This window comes from Vicugna pacos, chromosome 9, assembly GCF_048564905.1.
Source record: "Vicugna pacos chromosome 9, VicPac4, whole genome shotgun sequence".
In the NCBI taxonomy this organism is placed as follows: domain Eukaryota; kingdom Metazoa; phylum Chordata; class Mammalia; order Artiodactyla; family Camelidae; genus Vicugna; species Vicugna pacos.
The window spans coordinates 15363112-15384779 of NC_132995.1; the positions used below are offsets into that span (position 1 = coordinate 15363112).

Consider the following 21668-nt stretch of genomic DNA (forward strand, 5'->3'; position numbering starts at 1 on the left):
CCAGGCAGGCGGGGATTTTTCCGGCTCTGCAAGGTCTCAGAGCCAACCTCTAGCTATCACGCCTCCGGCGGGGATCGGTCCCATTTAGCCAGGATGAAAGGGGCGTGGAGAAACGGTGGGGCCCGTTCTCTTTCCTACTATTAGCTGTTCCCTAAGAGGCAAAAGGTCCCTAATAACTCCTTTAATTTTCTAGGCAAAATGGGGCATTCATCCTAGGAGGCTGAGAATCGGGCGAGGAGATGCCAAATTTGCTGCTCTTTGGTTTAAGACACAGGGTGTCTCAGGTCTGAGTGAGGGATAGAGGGCAGGTGACGTGACCCTAATATCTTCCTGGCGTGCTTTCTTCTAGATATTCGTTCGGCCTTACCGTTCCGTAACATTCGTGAGCTGACTCTGTGCTGGGGACACCCCGGTGGCTGAGACAGCCCCAGTCTCCCTACTTCGGAGCTCACAGTTCAGTGGGGACATAGACGCATCACCAGGTAGGGATGGTAGAACATATGCAGTAGGGGTGGGTCACTGTGGGACTCACGGAGAGTGAGATATGTGGAGTGTCCCAGAAGGCACTGGTTACTAGGGCTGGAGTCCTGGAGAGCCCAGCCCACTCAGCGTCAGACATGGCCCTGAGAAATGGCAACATTGGAACTTTAATTCAATATGCTTGCACTGGTCACCACTCTGTCCTCAGTGTCCAGTACAGAGCCTGACTCTCCTAAGTTGTTGAGTAAACAAATAGTTGGGGGGGGTTCGGGGGGGGGGAGGTGATGGCGTGAGACAAAAGCAGGGAACCTAGGGAGGGGGATGGAGCAGAATGAGGGGAGGAGAAGGGTGAGGACAGTGCTGGACCACTGTAGGGCTGTGGAGCAGAGACGAGGTTGGATGGGTCATGAGATTGATTGACTTGAGGGTATCTGGGGTGAGATCCAGGGCTCTAGGCTGGGGATTAGGTGGAATAGACCTTGAAATGGGGAAGTAAGAGAAGGGACAGCTTTGGGGGAGATGCTGATACAATGTGGGACTCTATGGGTGTGAGGAGCCAAGGGGACATCCCAAGGTCAGCTGAGTCTCCGGACCAGGGACAAGGGGACCATGAGGTCACTACTGAGACAGTAGATTTCAGGGAGAAGCTGAGTTCAGCTTCAGATGCTTCATAAGGGCTGAGATGCAGAAGAAGTTGCCAGGGGCTGCTGTAACCCAGGTGGGCTTCCCGGAAGAAAGATTAGCAGCTGCTACTCCACGATCCTGATATTTCGACAGTTTCCATTTCTCTTAAACTTCTGCACCCTTCTGACCTTTGTTCTGCTATATAAGAAAATCAGTTAGACAACATGTTTGCCGTCTGTCTCTGAGCCTTTCAAGGGGCATTAGATAGTATTGGCTATTAAAGGAATGAAAAGACAAGTCACAGACTGGGAGTAAATATTTGCAAAACACTTACCTGATTATTGACTTATACACAAAACATACAAAGAACTTTTAAAACTCAACCATAAGAGAACAATGTAACTTAAAAATGAACGAAAATTACAAATAGATGTCTCACCGAAGAAGATACATAGATGGCAAATAAGCATATGAAGAGTTGTTCAACATCATAGGTCATTAGGGAGTTGCAAATTAAACAACAGTGGGATACCTCAACGCACACACCTCTTAAAATGTCTGCAACCCAAAACAATGTCAACACCAAATGGTGTTGATGATGTGAAGCACCAGGAACTCTCATTCATTGCTGGTGGAAATGCAGAATGATAAGGCTGCTTTGGAAGACAATTTGAAAAGGCCGTATGCTGTATTATTACAACTATATGGCATTGTGGGAAAGGCAAAACTATAGAAAGCAGTAAAAAAGATGAGTATTTGCCAAGGGGTCATGGTGGGTTGGGGAAAAGGGTGAAACGGTGAAACACAGAGGGTGTTTTTTTTAGAAGGGTGAAACTGTTTTGTATGATACTGTAATGGTGGATATGTCTTCCTATACATTTGTAAAAAGCCATAGAATTGTACAACACAGAGTGAGCCCTAATGTAGGGCATGGATTCTAGTTAGGAATAATGTTTCACTGTTGGTCATCAATTGTAACAGAGGTACCATACTCCTGCAAGATGGTAATAATAGAGGAAAATGTGTGTGGAGGGAGGGGATGTATATAGGAACTTAATTTTTTGTGTGATTTTTCCCTAAGCATAAAACTGCTCACAAAAAATAAAGTCTATTTTAAAAAATTATTGGCTGAAAGCTGGAATATTGTTTAATAATATCTATAACCATAACCTAATGACAATTAGTCAGATGCACTTGACTCCAGCTAAGTAATTACATATAAATATAAAAGCATTCTGTATGTTTTGGATGACGAATTAAAGCCATGTAAGAGATAACTACCAGCGGTTTCCCTCCAACTCTAAAAAAAGCCGCCCAGGGGTTATTAAACACATCCCCACATGATACCCAAAGATGGTCATGTGACCATCTCCCCAGCAACCACTAACCATCTTCTCCCCACTCTCCTCCAGTCTCTGTATGGTGGCTTTGTAATGTGTTGGCTTGACTAGGCTGAATGAACTATATTTTAGAATTACCTTCTCTGTATGCGTCCAATTAGGATGGGCCAAGAGACTCTTGGGGAAGATTTGGAGGGCAGAAGTGAGGCAGTTGCCATTTTGTAGATCACACAGGTTATCACTGGCTGGCTGCTCGTTCATTGTCTTTACATAGGGCAGCAGCCAAGCCAGCAACTGTTTCCCCTTCTCCTGGATCTTCCTTCAACTTCTTCAACTCCTGGGCCAGGTGTGTGTTTAGCTCCATGATGAAGGATACCAGCTTCTGTGCATGCTCACAACGGCAAAGCCAGGGGCAAGCTTGTTCCAGCTCATCCTAGCTTCCCCCTTGCTTTCCATCTGTCTTTCCTCCCTTACTGCCATTCCTGTGCATTTTGAATGCCAGCATCAGACACTAAGACAACAGTCTTAGGGACTGCTTAGTGACTCCACCAACCGTATAAGGTCAAATTCCTGTCTGTCTGTCTATCTACCTATCATATCTGTCGTAGTGGTTCAGGCCCCCTGATTGAACCCTGATACAACCCTCTTCAATGAGGAGACTGAGGCTAGGGTAGGGAACCCAGGCAGAGGATGACAAGACTGAAGCATAGCCAGGGGCTGGTGGAATGATGATTGGGCTGAATGGAAGGCACTTATCTTAGGTTAAGATCTTTCCAGAGAGGAAAGCAGTGTTCTCACTGGGACAGTACCTGTCAAGACTACCTCCCACATCTGGGCTTTTATTCCTACTGTGCCGACTAAACCAATCACCCTTCTTTCAAAGGCTACCTCCTCCTCATGTTTTTGGTCTTCTCCCCCACTTTATTGATTTATTTAAAATTGAAATATAGTTAACACACACCGTTATATTAGTTTCAGGTATACAACATAGTGATGTGATATTTTTATGTATTATGAAATGATCATCACAGTAATTCCAGTTACTACCTGTCACCATACAAAGTTGTTACAATATTATTGGCTAGATTCCCTATGCTGTACATTGTACCTCCTTGACTTACTTATTTTATAGCAGGAAGTTTGTATCTCTTAATCCGCTTCACCTATTTCATCTGTTCCCCCACCCTCTTCCCACTAGCGACTACCATTTTATTCTCTCTAACTGCGAATCTGTTTCTGTTTTGTTTGTTCATTTGTTTTGTTCTTTAGATTCTACATATAAATGAAATCATACAGGATTTGTTTTTCTCTGTCTGTCTTATTTAACTTAGCATAACACCGTGCAGTTTCATCCATGTTGCTACAAATGGCAAGAATTCATTCTTTTTTATACTGGGTAATATAATTTTTGTGTGTGTGTGTGTGTATCACATTTCCTTAGTCTTCTTTATCTGTTCATCTATCAATGGACACCTGGTTGTTTCCATATCTTGCTATTGTAAATAGTGCTGCAATGAAAATAGAAATATGTGTATCTTTTTGAATTCATGTTTTCATTTTCTTTGGATAAAAATGCAGAAGTGGAATTGCTGGATTGTACGGTAGTTCTGTTTTTAATTATTTGAAGAATCTCCACTGTTTTCCACAGTAGCTGAGTCAATTTACATTCCCACTAATAGTGCACAAGGGTTCCCTTTTTTCCACATCCTGGTCAACACTTTTTTATTCGTTTTCTTTTTTATGATAGCCATTCTGGCAGGTGTGAGGTGATATCTCATTGTGGTTTTGATTTGCATTTCCCTAATGATTAGTGATGTTGAGGATCTTTTCATGTGCTTGTTGGACATCTGTATGTCTTTGGGAAAATGCCTGTTCAGGTCACTGGCCCATTTTTTCAATCAGGTTTTTTTTTTTAATACTAAGTTGTATGAGTGCTTACTATATTTTGGATATCAAATCCTTATTAGATATATTGTTTGCAAATATTTCCTTTCGTTCAGACAGCCTTTTTGTTTTGTTGGTGGTTTCCTTTTTTGTTGGTGGTTTCCTTTGTTGTGCAAAGCCTCTTAATTTGATGTAGTCTCATTTGTTTATTTTTGCTTTTGCTTCCCTTGGCTGAGGAGACATCAAAAAATATTGCTAAGACTGATGTCAGGAGTATACTCTCTTTGTTTTCTTTGAGGAGTTTTGTGATTTCAGGTCTTACATTTAAGTCTTTAATCTATTTTGAGTTAATTTTTATATGTGGTATAAGAAAGTGGCCAGTTTCATCCTTTATGTGTGGAGCTGCTCAGTTTTCTCAACACCATTTATTGAAGAGGCTGTCTTTTCCCCTTGTGTATTCTTGCCTCCTTTGTTGTAGATTAATTGACCATAGGTATGTGGGTTTATTTTCAGCTCTTTATTCTGTTCCATTGATCTATGTGTCTGTTTTTGAGACAATATCATACTGTTTTGATTATTGTAGCTTTGTAATATAGTCTGAAGTCTGGGAGGGTTATATGGCCAGCTTTGTTCTTTTTCCTCGGGACTGATTTGGCAATTTGGGGTATTTTGTGGTTCCATATAAGTTTTAGGATTATTTGTTCTAGTTCTGTGAAAAATGTCATGGGTATTTTGATAGGGATTGCATTAAATCTGTAGATTGTTTTGGGTTGGATGGCCATTTTAATATTATTAATTCTTCCACTCCAAGAGCACAGAATATCTCTCTATTTCTTTGAATCATTTTCAGTTTCCTTCATCAGTGCTTTGTAGTTTTCAGAGTATAAGTCTTCCATCTCCTTGGTTATGTATATTCCTAGGTATTTTATTTTATTATTTGATATGATTTTTAAAATTAATTAATTAATTAATTTTCTTACTTACTTACTTTATTACTTACTTTAAGAATCTCTCTCTTTTTTTTAACTTTTGCCATTTTAATTATAATGTCTTGGTGTGGATTTCTTTGGGATGATCTTGTTTGAGACTCTGTAATTCCTGGACCTGGATGTCTCTTCCCTTCCCCAGGTTAAGATAATTTTTGACTATTATTTCTTCAAATAAGCTTTCTCTCTCTCTTAACTTCCTGGGACCCAAATAACATGAATGTTAGTAAGTTTGATACTGTCCTAGAGGTCCCTTCAAACATCCTTGTTTGAAAAAATCATTTTTCTTCTTGCTGTTCTGATTGGGTGATTTCCACTATTCTATATTCCAGATCACTTATCTGTTCTCCTGTATCATTAATCTGTTGTTGATTCCCTCTAGTGTAGTTTTCATTTTAGTTATTGTATCTTTCAGCTCTGATTGGTTCTTTCTTATATTTTCTAACTCTTTTGGACATTCTCACTGAGTTCATCCATTCTTCTCCTGAGTTCTGTAAGCATCTTTATGACCATTGCTTTTAACTCTTTATCAGGTAAATTACTTATCTCTATTCCGTTAGGGTTTTTTTTCCTGGGGTTTTCTCTTATTCTTTTGTTCAGAGCCTATTCCTTTGTCTCCTCATTTTGTTTTACTTTCTGTGTTTGTTTTTATGAATTAGGTGAACCAGCTACCTCTCTCAATCTGGAAGGAGGGGCCTTGTGTGAGAGCATCCCCTGTGTAGACTGCCTATGCCAGGAGGCTTTGGCAGGCCTGCTGGAGCAGAAGTGGGCATGGGCTGGGCTTAGTCCCTGGGCACTCTGTGCTGGTGTCCTTGGCAGACAGCTGGAGGCTAGCATGGACCGAAGGGAACCCTGGAGCATGTTGTGCCAAGCCTTCCTGGTGGGCAGCTGGAGCTGGAGCATGTGCGAGCTGGGGCAATCTTGGGGTGCACCATGCTGCAGTAGTCTCGGCAGGGCAGCTGGGGCTGGAGCTGCAGCACACACAGGCTGGAGCGGAGTCCTGGGAGGATCAAACATGGTACTTGCTGGCACCTTCAACGCTGGAGAGAGTTCCAGCAGTTCCCTACCCATTGGACAGATACTCTAAGGTTAGTAATTAGATTTCCCTTCTATATAGTCTCAGTGTCCTTTAAACCGCTGTGTTTTTCCCCCTCGTGTCCCAGGATGGGTGAGTCTGCACTCAGGCCCTTCAGTGATATCCTTCCCTACTGCAGGTCATCATGTTGAGGGGAGTGTGTTTCCATGGATATCACTGTCTCTGTCTTTCCTCTCCATTTTTATGTGGTCCCTCTATGTGCAAATTCTTCTTCAGGAAGAATTTCTCCATATGTAGGTGTAGACTGGGTGTGTCCAAGGGAGGAGGTGGGCTCAGAGGTCTTCCTGTGCTGCCACCTTTCCCCTCATCCTTTAGGTTTTTAACTTAGATGTGCCCTTCTAGGGAAGCCTTCTCTGACCCCCTGGTTTGTTGAATAACCTCCTCTGGATTGTCACATCTAAGCCTCCTTTCAATGACAAATGTCTGAAAACTCAACTCAAAGTAGTGCCTCCCCACCCCAAACAAGAGATATCTTGGTTCACATGATTTTAAAATGTATACTACTTCATCCTGATTTAGGTAAGGTGTGATCCAGCAACTCAAATACTGGCAGGCAGTTATGATAAGCAAAGGCTCTGCAATGTGGCTGACTAGTTTTGAATTCTGCTTCCACCACGGACAGGCTGGATGATCTTGGGCAAGTCTCTCAGTCTTTCTGGCCTCATTTTCCTTATTTATGAATTGGGGACAATACTAATAATTCCTACTTTTCAGAGTTGTTATGGGGTTTAAATGAAATGATATGCATAAGCTCCTTGAACAATGATGGGCACCCAGTTGACTGCTCAGTGGCTGTGATGACAGTGATGACAGTGACATCACTGAGGACCCAGGTTCCTGCTCCTCTGCTTCCTAGTACTTGCTTCTTCCTTGGCTCCTCCTCCATCCTGGCAGCCCCAGGCTCTTTCATGTGGCTGTGGAATGGCTTACTCTGCCTCTCTGAGGTTAGAGAGAAAGATGCGGGCTTAGAGGCTAACATGGAAGAGGTAGGCTGCTTCCATAAGCTCTATGAACCATTCATTTAAGTCTCATTGTCTCAGTAAGGGTCACATGCCCACTGCTGAACTAATCACTGAGCCAGAACATGACTCCCCACACTTCTAATGACCACTACACTATACCTCCCAGACTTACTTCTCACCCCCTTCTCCAGCTCAGACAAGGGCAGCTCTGTCCTTCCAGCTCCTGAGGCCAAAAATCTCTCTTTTTCTCTCCCACTCATATTATACACCAGCAATTCCTGTTTACTCCACCTTTAAAGTTCATCAAAGCTTTTCCTTTTTCACTTCCCCAAGTCTGGCCTGATATTCCATCACCTCCCATCTGGACTATCACAGCAGTCTCCCTGCCATCACATTTCCCCCACAGTCTGCTCCCCTCTGGAGTCACAGAGAGCCAGGTAACACCCAAGACAGCTCATGTCACTCCTCTGTTCAAAGTCTGTTCATGTCACTCGGAGGAAAGTAAGCTCTCCTCCATGTTACCTTCCATTACCTCCCTGATTTCATCTCTAATCATTCCCTGCCTTGCTCACTTCACTTCAGCTACACTGGCCCCCTTACTGTATCTTAGAAATATCAGACATACTCCTCCCTCCAGGCCTTTGAACTCACAGTTCTGTCTGCCTGGGCCTCTCTTCACCTAGATGTCTGCCTGGCTTCCTCACTTAAGTCCTGCAAGACTTAGCTCAAAAGTCAGATCTGCACTGGGGCATTACCTGCCTCCTTATTTAAAATTACAGCCCCGCACGCATCTCCAGTATTTCCAATCACCCTTACTCTGCTTTATTTGTTCCCACAGCACTCTTTAATATTTTACTACTTACTATGTTTATTATCTTTCACACCCCACCAGATTGTAAGACCCATGAGGTAGGATTTTTTCGTCTCCTTTGTTCAGTAATGTGTCCCTAATGCCTGGCACAAAAAAAACATGCACAATACAAATTTGCTGAATGAAAGAATAAATGAAAGAACAACTCACAGCCCTGTCTGTTGATGATTCTGCCTTCCCCACTGGACTGTGGATTTTCTGAGGGCAGTGAAGGGGTCTGTCTTGGTGACTGCTGTGTCCCCAGCATCACCCAACACAAAGCCAGGCATGGAGGGGGTTGGGAGGTCCTACAGGTGGGTGGCTGTATGTTTGCAAAATATTCCTGTGAGCAGATCTTTATCAGATGGAAGGTGAAGAACCAGTGTTGGGTTCCTCTTCAGGAGAGGTGGAAATGGGGACATCTTTGGGACTTTCATAAACACCTACAAGGATTCTTACAAGGAGGAGAGAACCCCACCTATTTTGGAGAGTGGAAGATGTGTGACGTTAACTTACTGCCACATTGGCCTCCTTATCACTCCTTGAATTGCCAAGCTCGTTCCAGCTTTTCCTTTCCACTTGCTGTTCCTGGAGCAGCTCTCAACTTTGGCTTCTGTGTCTCAGCTCAAAGAACATTTTAGAAAGGTGTCTATTGGCTGCCCAGTCTGGGCCTACATTTCCCAGAGGCCCCTGCATCCAGTTGAGGCCATGAGACTAGTTCTGTCTAATGGACTGGGAGCAAAAGTGATAGTTCGTACTTTAAGGACAAAGTTTGATTAAAGAAAAATTTTTTACTCTGCTTTATTGAAGTATAATTGACAAAAATTGTAATATATTTAAAATGTACATGGTGATTTGATATATGTATCATTGTGAAGTTATTACCATAATCATGTTAAATAACATCACTTCTCATAGTTAACTTTTTTTTCGGTTTTGGTGAGAATGTGTAAGATCTACTCTCTTAGCAAATTTTAAGTGTTACAACACAATGTTTTTAATCATCATCACCATGTTATACACTATATCCTCAGACCTTATTCATCTTGTAACTGAAAGTTTTTACCCTTTTACCAGCCTGTTCCTATTTCCCCTACTCCCAGTCCCTGGCAACCACCATTCTACTTTCTGTTCTTATGAGTTTTGCTTTTTTACATTCCACAAATAAGTGATATATAGTATTTGTTTATCCTCTGCTGCATTTCGCTTAGCATAATGCCATCAAATTCTATTCATACTGTTGCAAATGGCAGGATTTCGTTTTTCCCATGGCTTAATAATAATCCTTTGTTTAGAGATACCAAATCCTTTTTATCTCTTAATCTGTTGATGGACACTTAGGTTGTTTCCATATCTTGGCTGTTATGAATAAAGCTGCATTGAATGCGGGAGTTCAGACATCTCTTTTAGACAGCGATTTTATTTCCTTTAGATACACACCCAGAAGTGAGATTGCTGATTCATTTGGTAGTTCTATTTTTAAATTATTGAGGAGCCTCCATACTGTTTTTCATAGTGACTGCACCAATTTACATTCCACCAACAGTGTACAAGGGTTCATTTTCAGGCCAAGGCTTTTAAAAAACATGTGGGGGTTTTCTACTGTCATCATCATCAAAGGATTCTAAGCCCTTAGGCGATGGTGTAATCCCCAAGCGGAAGGAGCCTAGATCCCTTGCCCACATTGGCAAGTTCTGTGAGTGAGAAAAAAAACTTTTATGTTGTGAGCTACTAAAATGGTGGGGTCTATTTGTTACAGCCGCTAGCATGACCCTGAAGAATATACTTTCTACACATCATTGCTCTCTAGCCTTGTGCATCTCAAACTATTTGTGGCTGTGGAGTAGGACCTGTTGTTTGATTTCTCCAATCTGTCATGGACTGATCCTTTTGGTCTGTACCCTGTTCAAGGCAAGCCTATTTCATATACTTGGATGTCATGACAATGTCAAATTGCTGTAAGTTTTCAAAATACCTACTGGCAATTTATGTACTTACCTTATTGCAGACCGTTAGTAGTGGTGGACCAGTACTGGCACTGCTTTAGCTTATTACTCTGTTTTATTTTTCTCTGTAGCATTTACCATTCCCTGTAATTATTTATATATTTGTTCATGGCTTTCTTCCCCACTAGAATGTGGGGGAGCTTACTAGATGTAAGCTCTATCAGAAGGGGATCTTGTGGGGAGGGAAGGGTATAGCTCAGTGCGTGCTTAGCATGCATGAGATCCTGGGTTCAATTCCCAGTACATCCATTAAAAAATGAATAAATAAATAAACCTAATCCCACGTCCCCCCTCTCCAAAAAAAAGAGAAAGGGATTTTATTTATGTTCTGTTGCAATTTTAGTTCCTAGTACAGTGCCTGGTATTTTGTAAGTGCTCAGAAAGTTTGTTTTGTTTGATGATGAATAAATCTCTAACTTGGTGGGTGGAGAGGAGAGAAGGCAATCCATACCTACTACAGAAACTCTCTACAATCGAATTTCCAAATTCCAACTAGTTCACTGACAGCTGCTTGACTCCCTGGTTTTCTGATAGACCACAAGTACCCCAGGTTAGGTCTGGCCTCTTACAACCCGCCTCCCTAGGTTTCCCCTATTAGAGATTGGACCACTCTATTGTCACTGTCTGGTGATATGTCTTTCACTTTGGTTTATAAGTTCAGAGTGGGTAGGGGTAGTACTTAAGTGGTGACTACTGTGTCCCCAGAGTCAGGCAGCACAGTCAGGGCCCTTGGTTGGCATAAATAAATCAATGGCACAAATGCATGCATGTGGGCAGAGGGGAGACTGTCCTGGGGGAAACAGTGCCCTACCCTGTCTCCCATGGTCCACATCTCAACAGGGTCCCAGGGTTGGCCTTGAGCTCTGGTCCAGTGTGATACCTGAGCTACCACTTCCTTCTCCCATCAACCATCTCAAGGTGCTGCCTCAGGTTGGCAACACTTGGCACACCAGACATTGAGGGCCAGGTGTCTCATTTGGCCCAAATGGATACTTAGAGCCAAGGTAAGTAACAGTGGTGGATATATTTGATTTTTTTTTTATGAACTGGAGAAGAGGTTACCGAGAAAATAAGTCCATCATGCAGAAAATCAAGAGGCTGAGTATGATGACGCTTCCCAAAATAATCCCCAAGGCTGCAATGTAGAAGACTTGGTAGGAGGTCTCGGCTGCCATGGCTCGGTCATTCCATTTGTTGCTGTGCCTTGTCTGATTTGAGGCGAGAAGTAGAACAGGAATACATGGGCTTACAAAGGTTATTGTACAGGGGATGAACCATGGGACTGTAAGAACACAGGATGGGGACCTAAACGAATAGGAGGGATACAAGGAAGGATTCGATTCAGCGTTATGACCAGGATGGAAGGTGAGGGGAGGCAAAGATTAGCATGACTGAGACCCCCACCTGGATAGAGAAGATCATTGCTACAATGCCTATGGGGAAACACAGGATGAGGGCCAAAATCGACAGGCACATATGGTCTTTGGGGGGCTTGGTAGGCAAAATTTCAAACGCCTGGGAGTTGAAAGTGGGTTATGGCTCAGTATGGCTTCTGGACTCTAACCTCCCCTCTGACCTCTTCCCTTTTCACCTTCTTTCTCCTATAAAGTCTTCACTGACACCCTTTAAAATTCTCACTGACTCCTTTTACCTCCCACCCCATTCCCTCTAACTTCTCTCTGTTTCCTTAAATACCTCTCTGTCCTCTATCCTCCCAGCCCCCACTCCACCCCTTGCCCTATAATCCCTGTCCCTTCTCTGTAACCCTTTCCCGGTCTTCTGTAACCTCCTCCCTGTCTTCTATAACTGCCTTGCGGATCCCTACAGCAAGTCTTACTTGGCCCCTTCCACTGTCCCACTTACTGACACTGATGACTCTCACTTGGCCTCCTTGTACCTCAGCTGACCCACTGTCACACTTGTTCCCATTAACACCCTCATTGTCCCCCAAGAAACCTTCTCTTTGCCCCTATAAACCCCTACCCTCACTCGACACTCTCACTTTTCATCTATAAAACCTTCATTGTGCCCGTTTAAAATTCTCAACTTATACAAACTTCTCATGACCTCAGTGACTCTCTCCTTGTCCCATCTATAATATTCCTCACTTTGTATCTATGAATCTTTCACGGTTCTGCAATGACCCGTATTGTTCACCCATAAACTTGTCCCCTCACCCCACCCTCCCAACCTCTCACTTGGCTCCTCTAAGATCCTTTTTGAGCAACTATAAATTCTAAGTCCTCTCCAAGTTCACTCATTGCCTCTTCTCTGTCCTCGTATAAAGGCCTACCCTGACTCCCATTAACACCTTCTCTCCACCTCTTAAACCAGCTTCATGACCCTGTGAACTGCCTGTACACTTAAGAGCCTCCCTGTTCTAGACCCATGCTCCCGCTAAATATTTCTCTACTTATAACACCCTCTCTTCCGCTTACAAAACACTCTTTGTCCTCTCATTCCCCTCAATCCATGCTAGCTCTCTCCCTCCCACCCTATCCCCCCACAAATTTCCTCCCTGCCCCCTCAAACACCCCCATTAGGGCATCTGGATCTGGCTACATGGACCCTCTCCTTCACTCCAACCCGCCAGGGATTGCCATGGAGACCACGCAGGCCCTGCCTCTTACCCTGTCTCTTCTCCTATTGGCTGGTTGGATGTTGCGTGTTGGGGAGGGGAAAGCCCATACTAGCCTGGCTGCTGATTGGTCTAATATAGTGCAGGTCCTTTCTAATCTCTCGGGTGATTGATCAATTCTGGAAGTTATTTTTACTGCAGTTTAGTTTTGAGAGTCATTTTTATATACATCGGATACAAGTACTTTGTCAAATATGTGATTTGCAATTATTATGTTTGGTTGGTTATCTTTTCATTTTCTGTCATTTGCAGAGCAAAATTTTTTTTTAATACTGATAGAGTATACATATTTTTTTCTTTTAAGAAGGTGCTTTTTGTATCATGTTTAAAAACTCTCTGCCTAACCCAGTGTCAGAAATATTTTCTCCTGTATTTTCTTCTAAATAAGTTGATAGATTTACATTATACATTTAGGGCTATGATCCATATTGAGTTTATGTTTGTATAAAATGTGAAGTTTTAGTCAAGATTAATTTTTTTTTGAACACAGATTTTCACTTAGTCTAACGTCAATAGATAGTCTTTCTCAATAAATTGCCTTTGGACTTATTTAAAAATAAATTGGCCATATTTATGAGTCTCTTTCTGCACTATTCTGTTCTTTTGATCTGTATCTCTGTCTGTTGGCAACACCACACTGTCTTATTAATGTAACTTTACAATGATTCTTAAAATTAGGTAGCAGGAATATTCCAACATAGTCCTCTACTTCAGGATTGTTTTGACTATGCTTTTCTAGAGGTACAAACCTTGTTGGTCTTTTAATAGAAATTACATTAGAATTTCATATCAGTTTCAGAGGATGTTGAGCCTTCCAACTAACAACCATGGGAAGGCTCTCCCTTTATTAGATCTTTTTTTTTTAATGTGTTTTTTGTGTTGTTGTTGTTGTTAATAGAGATACTGGGGATTGAACCCAGGACCTCATACATGGTTCTACCATTGAGCTATCCCCTCCCCACTGTTAAGTCTTCTTTTATTTCTTTCATCAACAGCAGTAGTTTATTTTTTTTTAGTTTTTAAAATTGATTTATAATCATTTTACAATGTTGTGTCAAATTCCAGTGTAGAGCACAATTTTTGAGTTATACATGAACACATACATATTCATTGTCACATTTTTTTCTCTGTGAGCTACCATAAGATCTTGTATATACTTCCCTGTGCTATACAGTATAATCTTTTTTTTAAAATTTTTTATTGATTTATAAATTTTACAATGTTGTGTCAAATTCCAGTGTTCAGCACAATTTTTCAGTCATTCATGGACATATACACACTCATTGTCACATTTTTTTTCTCTGTGAGTTATCATAACATTTTGTGTATATATACACAGTATAATCTTGTTTATCTATTCTACATTTTGAAATCCCAGTCTATCCCTTCCTACCCATTGCCCCCTTGGCAACCACAAGTTTGTGTTCTATGAACAACAGTAGTTTAAACCCACAGCTTGTACATGAAATATTTTTGACTTATACTCATCTACTTAATTTTCCTGAGCTATTGTAAATGGTATTAATTTTTAAAAAATTGCTTTCTAATTGTTCACAGGTGGTATATGAAAATATAATAGATTTTCATGGTGATATTGCAACGTATGATTTTGCTAAACTCATTTTATTAATTCTAGGAGGTTTTTTTTTTTTGGCAGATTCCTTGGGGTTATCCTTATAGACCATCATGTTGACTGCAAGTAAGGGTAATTTTATTTATTCCTTTAAAATCTGTATGTCTCTTCTTCCTTTTTCTGACTTATTGTGCTGATTAGAACTTTCAGTCTGATGTGGAATAGGATTGGTGAGACTGGACTTGGTCTTGCTTTTGTTGCAAATTTTAGGAAAAACGCCTTTTCTCTTTCCTGGGAGAAGCCCCAGTTGGTGATGGTGTATTCTACTTAGATACTTCTGTTTTTGGTTTTCTAATATTTCATTGAGAAAATTTCTGTCTATATTCATAAGAGATGTTGGTCTGTAGTGTTCTGTACACAGTTGATATCTGACTATCAGTTAATGTCAAGGTAATGCTGGCCTCAAACAATAAGTTGGGAAATACTCCCTTCTCTTCTATTTTCTGGCAAAGATTATGTGGAAATGATGTTATTTGTTTGGTATAATTTACCAGTGAAACTATCTGTGTCTGGTCTATTTCAGAAAGTTTTTATTACAAAATCTGTTTCTTTAATAGGTAAAAAATTATTCAAATAATCTCTTTGTCCTTGATACATTTTGAGTTTTTCTTTTTGAAGAACAGGTCAATTTACTCTAAAGGTGCAGAATTTATATGTGAAGAGTTGTTTCTAGTAGTCCTTTATTTTCCGTTTAATGTCTTGGGAGTCTGTAGTGATAGTTTCTCCTTCAATTCTGACATTGGCCATTTGTGTCTTCTTCTTTCTTTATTTTGTCAGCCTTACAAGAGATTTATCAACTTATTGATCTTTTCAAAGAAACCGCTTTTGGTTTAATTGATTTTCTCTATTTTTTCCTTTTCAATTTAATTGATTTCCACTCTTATATCTTCTTTCTTCTCTTTTCCTTTGGTTTATTTTGCTCTTATTTTTCCAGTTTCTTAGATTGGAAGCTTCAATGTTAATTTGAGACTTCTTTATTTTCTAATACAAGCATGTGAAGTTGTACATTTCCTTCTAAGCACTGCTTTAGCTGCATCCCACATATTTTGATATGTTCTCTACTTCATTTTCGATCAGTTAAAAGCATTTTCTAATTTCCCTTGATTCATGAATTATTTCAACTTGCACGGTTTATTTCCCAAGTGTTTGGATATTTTCCTGTTATCTTTCTGTTATTGATTCCTAGATTACTTTTATTATGGTCAGCACATTAATTTTTTATTCCTATGTGACAAATCACGCTACACTTTAGTGACTTAAAACAGCAGCCATATATTGGCTCACAGTTCCAAGGGTGAGAAATCCAGGAAAGGTGTGGCTGAATTCTCTGCTCGGGTTCTCACAAGGCTGAGATCTGTGTCTGCTGAAACGTGCTCCCATCTGGAGCTCCAGATGCTCTTCCAGGCTCATGTGGTTGTGGCAGAATTCAGTTCTTTATGATTTTGGGACTGAGCCCATTCTCTTTTCTTTGCTGGCTAGCTGTTGGGTTCTGGTCTCAGTTTCTAAAGTATACCTGCATTCCTTGCTGTGTGGTCCTGTTCACCTTCAAAGCCATGAACGTAGAACCTCCCTCCATCAAAACCACTCTCATACTCTATGTCTGACTTCCTCTATGTCTGACCTCCTCTGTGTCTGACCTCTAGACCCACCTTTAAAGGGCTCATCATGTGTTTAGGCTAGACCCACCCAGACCATCTTCCTTTCTTAAGGTCAGCAGTACGATATGACCTCCCCTCATCACAGGAGTTATATCCCATCATATTCACAGTCTTAGAGATTATATAGGATTGTACCCCAGGGGCAGGATTTTTTTTTTGCTGTTGGGATGGGGGCACATTAGGGTTCTGCATACCACAGTCAGATGATAATAACTTCATATGATTTGCTTTGTATGATTTTGACTCTTTGAATTTGTTAAAGTTAGTTTTGTGATCAAGGGATATGTTTTATCTTAATGAAGTTCCACTTGAAAAGAATATGTAGCTGCATTCATTTCATAGAGTGTTCTAGATCCAATTTGTGGATGGTGTGCAGTTTTTCTGTGCCCTTGGTAATTTTCTGTTACTTGTCCTGTCAGTTATTGAGAGAGGAATGTTGAAGTCTTCAGGTATAACTGTGGATTTGTGCATTTTTGTTGTTGTTCTGTCAGGTTTTGAATCATGTATTTGGAAGCTCTGTGTTAGGTGCTCATACATTTAGGATTATAATTGTTTTCTTATTGAATTGTCTCTTTTATCATCATTTATTGCCCCCCTTATCTTGTTAATTATTAATTATCTTGTTAATTATCTCTGTTCTGATGACTACTTTGTGTGATGTACACATATAACCACCCATCTCTGTTTTGTGAGTGTTTGTATTGCATATCCCACCCCCCGTCTTTACTTTTATCCTACATACATCATTACATTTAACAGGGATTTCTTGTAGACACAAAATGGTTGGGTCTTATTTTTTCATCCCCAATTGAGAAGGTCAGGCTGTGGTCTGTTCCTGATCTCTTTTTGACAGACTTGAACTTTTCATTTTAATGCCTTTAAATCACAACTCCACAGGTGTTCAAGGTCAGCATCCCCAGCATCCCACAGGGATGTGTTAGAAATGCAGGATCCCTCACCTCTCAATCCCTGGATTTACTGAATCAAAACCTTATGGTGGGAATAACAAGGAATCTCTTTGGGGCCTCTTTTATAAGGGCATTGATCCCATACAAGGGAGCTCTGCCCTCAGGACCTAATCACTTCCCAAAGGCCCTACATCTCAGTACCATCACACTGGGGATTATGCTTCAAACAGGTGAATTTTGGAAAGACACAAATTTAATCTATAGCAAACCGTCTCAAATTAATGATGTCAGTATTCACATTGAGTATCTGGAAAAAGGAGATCAAATTACAATAAAAGTAAGCAGAAGAGTCTTCTCAACAAATGGTACTGGGAAAGCTGGATATTCACATGCAAAAGAATGAAGTTGGACTCTCACCTTACACTGTACACCAAAATTAACTCAAACTGGATCAAAGGCCTAAAAATAAGATCTAAAACTCTAAAATTATTAGAAAGAAACATAGAGAAAAGCTTCATGACATTGGACTTGGCAATGATTTCATGGCAGCAAAAACATAGACAAGAAAAGTAAAAGTAGATAAAATGGAGTACATCAAAACTAAAAACTGTGCATTGTAGGACATAACGGAGTGAAAAGGCAACCTATGGAATGTTGCTAATCATAGGTCTGATAAGGGGTTAATACTAAGACGCTATAAAGAACTCTCACCCAACAACAACAAAAATAACTTGATTAAAATATGGGCAAAGGGCTTGATGAGATATTTCTCCAAAGAAGATATGCAAAAGGCCGGTAAGCATGTGAAAATGTGCACAATGTCACCAATCATTCCCTAATACAAAATCAGAACCACAATAAGATGCCACCTTATACCAGTCAGGATGGCTACTCTCAAATAAACCCCAGAAGTGAGACAAGGTAGTACAGAAACTGGAACCCCTGTGCGCTGTTGGTAGGAAGGCAAAATGGTGCAGGTACTACAGAAAATAGTATGTCAGTTCATCAAAAATAAAAAAAAATAAAAGTTGAATTACCATATGATCTGATGATTTCACTTCTAGGTATATATCCAGAAGAATTGAAAATACCCATGTTTTCAAATGAATTTGCACACCCATGTTCATAACAGCATTATTCACAGCAGCCAAAAGGTGATAGCAACCCACATGTCCACTGATGGATGAATAAATAAAACATGAAATATATATATATGTATACTATTCAGCCTTAAAAAGAAAGGAGGTTCTGATAAATGCTACAATATGGATGGACCTTGAGAACATTATGCTAAGTGCAGTAAGCTAATTACAAAGAGACAAATCCACTTATATAAGGAATTCACTTATATAGGGAATTTCACTTATATAAGGAATCTAGAGTAGTCAGATTCATACAGACAGAAAGCAAAATGGTGATTGTCAAGGGCTGGTGGGAGGGAGAGTATGGGGAGCTGTGTTTAATAGAGTTTTAGTATTACAGGATGAAAAGAATTTTGGAAACTTGTTGAACAACAATATGAAAAGTACGTAACACCCCTGAGCTGTACACTTAATATCTGTAAGATGGTAATTTTTGTGTTATGTATATTTTACTATAATTTTTAAATGCCATTTACAATAGTGTCAAAAATATTAAACAATTTGAGATAAATCTGACAAAATATATGCCATATCTATACATTGAAAATTACAAAACATTGGTGAGAGATTTTAAAGAAGCCCTATGTAAATGGAAAGATATACCATGCTCATAGATCAAAAGACACAAAATATTGCTAAGACGTCAGTTTTCCTCTAATTTATCTGTAGAGTCAATGCGATTCCAATAAAAACAGGCCTTTAAAAATGTTTTAAATAGAAATTTACAAGATTATTCCTAAGTTCAGATGTAAATAAAAAAGAACTACAATAGCCAAAACAACTTTGAAAAAGAGGAATAGAGTGGGAGAACTCACAGTCTTTGACTTCAAGGCCTATTATAAGGCACAGAAATCAAGAAAGTGTGGTTTTAATCTCAAGATAGAGAAATAGATCAATGGAAGGATGCAACCTATTTTCAGTCCAGAAATAGACCTTAACGTATGTGAGCATCTGAGTTTTTAAAGATGTGCAGAGGAGATTCAGTGGAGAAGGCCAGTTTTTCAACAAATGTCCCTGGAATGATTGGATATCTATATGCAGAAGATAAACTTAGATGCATACTTTGTATCCAACAAAAATGAACTCAACATAGATCCTAGACCTAAATGTAAACTACAGCCATAGAACTTCTAGAGGAGGACAAAAAAGAAACCTCGGGTTAGGCAAATATTTCTTAGATTCAACAACAGAAACATGATCTGTGAAAAAAAGAAAGAAAGAAATTGACAAAACGACCATCTTCAAAATTAAAACTTCTGCTCTTCAAAAGACACTGTTCAGAGAATTAGAAGACAAGCTACAGACTGGAAAAATCTGATAAAAGACTTGCTTCCAGAACATATCATGAATTCTCAAAACTCAGTAATAAGAAAACAAACAATCCGATAAAAATGGGCAAAAGATGGAATTTCAATAATACTCTGAAAGAATAAGTAAAAGAACAACAGAGTAAGTTCTGTAAGTAAGAAGATAATAAAGGTAAGACTAAACTTTTCTCCTAAGGGTTTAAAAAGCTAAATGCCTGGAAATTGCACTTTGAAGTTTTCTTCTCTGAGTTTCCCTGACTCCAGGTTGTAAATGATTCATCCTGTATTTAAAAAACACAGATAATGACTCAATATTCCAGCTACTTTTTAAGAGCAGTGATGCCAACTTTAAACCTGATTAATTCTCTATCAAGGCAGATAATTCCAGCTGTAATCAGACATACTGAAAAGCACATTGACAGTGTCTCCCAAGAGGGGAGAGAACGACTTTGTCCATCTCAGCTTTTTTGTTTACTTTGTGCAATAAGGAGAAATCTTCTTTAACATAACGTCAAGTCATGGAATGAAGTTCAACAGACAGTACCAGGGGCCAAAAAAAAAAAAAAATCAGTCCAGCACGAGGTTTTGTCCTCAGCGTGTTAATTGCATATTCTTCCATCTTGGCTTCTAATTAGATTGATTCAAAGTCGGTCAGATTCATACCAATGCACATTCTCCAACTGTCATTTTCATTCTTTTTTTTTTTGCCTTTGATAACTGATGTGCATAGTCTTCATAATAAAAGCTATCACCATCAAAAAGTGAAAATTTGCCATTTACAGCAACCTGAATGGACTTGGAGGGCATTATGCAAAGTGAAATAAGTCAGAGAAAGACAAATACTGTATGATACCACTTACATGTGGAATCTAAAAAATACGACAAACTAGTGAATAAAACTAAAGAGACGCAGACTCACAGACACAGAGAACAAACTAGTGGTTACCAGTGGGGAGAGAATGGGGAGGGGCAGTATATGGGTATGAGATTTTTTTAAAAGGGGTTATTATGGGATTGTATGAAATCATGTATGTGAAACTTTTGAAGATTGTAAAACACTGTTTAATTTAAAGGATCTTTCATTCAGTAAAATCAAACAAACAAATCACAAGTGTATTTGTTCCTCCAGACTAGAGTTAAGGTGGCACAAACATAGGTGGTCCCTGATCCTGAAAGTCTCATTTTAGCTGTGTACTTGGCCACCTGGAGTGTAGATAGCCACTGCTGGGCATCACATTGTGGTTGGGCTCCGTTTCAGGGTCTGGGATGGTTCCCTGGCTCTGTCTGGGGGTGTCATCCCAGAGGCTCCTACTTCCAGTTGAGACCATAAGACTAGTTCTGTCCAATGGATTGAGAGCAAAAATGATGTATGTTACCTTAAGCCCAAAGCTTTATATAAAAATTTTTTCCCTCTGCTTTATTGAGGTATCTTTGGCAAATAAAATTGTAATATATTTAAAATGCACAACATGGTGATTTGATATACATATCTACAGTGAAACTATTACCATAATTAAGTTAATTAGCCTATACATCACCTCATAGTTACCTTTTATTCATTTACTTTTGGCAATGGGAGAACACTTAAGATTTACTTTTTAGACAAATTTTAAGTATATGATACATTATTAGTAACCATAGTTATCATGTTATGTATTAGCCCCTCCGATCTTATTTATCACATAACTGAAAGTTTGTGCTTTTTTTTTTTCGCCAACCTGTCCTTTCTGCCCCCACCCTCCACTTCCTGGCAACCACCATTCTACTTTCTGTTGTTATGAGTTTGGCTTTTTTAGATTCCACATATAAGTGATATCCTACAGTACTTGTCTTTCTCTGACTTTTTTCACTTATCATAACACCCTCAAGTTCCATCCATGTTGTCTCAAATGGCAGGATTTCATGTCGCTCATGGCTTAATAATATTCCTTTGTGTATAGATACCAAATCCTTTTTAACTCTTAATCTAAAAATGGACACTTAAGTTTGTTTCCGTATCTTGGCTATTGTGAATAATGACGCAGTGAATGTGGGAGTCCAGATATCTCTTTGAGATGGTGATTTTATTTCCTTTAGATATATACCCAGAAGTGGGATTACTACATCATATGTAGTTCCATTTTTAATATTTGGGGAACTTCATCTTGTTTTCCA

General features: G+C 39.8%; 1 protein-coding gene and 1 long non-coding RNA gene across 3 annotated transcripts in view; one reads left to right on the forward strand and one right to left on the reverse strand.

The window, feature by feature from the left end:
- Nucleotides 1-5: 5 nt before the first annotated feature.
- The window catches only part of ATP4A (ATPase H+/K+ transporting subunit alpha), an 82781-nt gene continuing 61118 nt past the window's right edge, over nt 6-21668 (forward strand). Inside the window, exons 1-2 of the mRNA XM_072967205.1 lie at nt 6-115; nt 350-482. The gene's annotated coding sequence lies outside the window, so the exon portion shown is untranslated. The remainder of the gene's footprint in view (nt 116-349; nt 483-21668) is intronic.
- LOC140698094 (uncharacterized) lies at nt 11234-12814 on the reverse strand. 2 transcript variants are annotated; one of them, XR_012075544.1, is made up of 3 exons: nt 12763-12814; nt 11633-11743; nt 11234-11533 (listed from the first exon to the last, which is right to left on the reverse strand). It is a non-coding gene; the product is annotated as an uncharacterized lncRNA (long non-coding RNA). The 2 variants fall into 2 exon arrangements; XR_012075543.1 differs by lacking the exon at nt 12763-12814 and adding an exon at nt 12092-12693.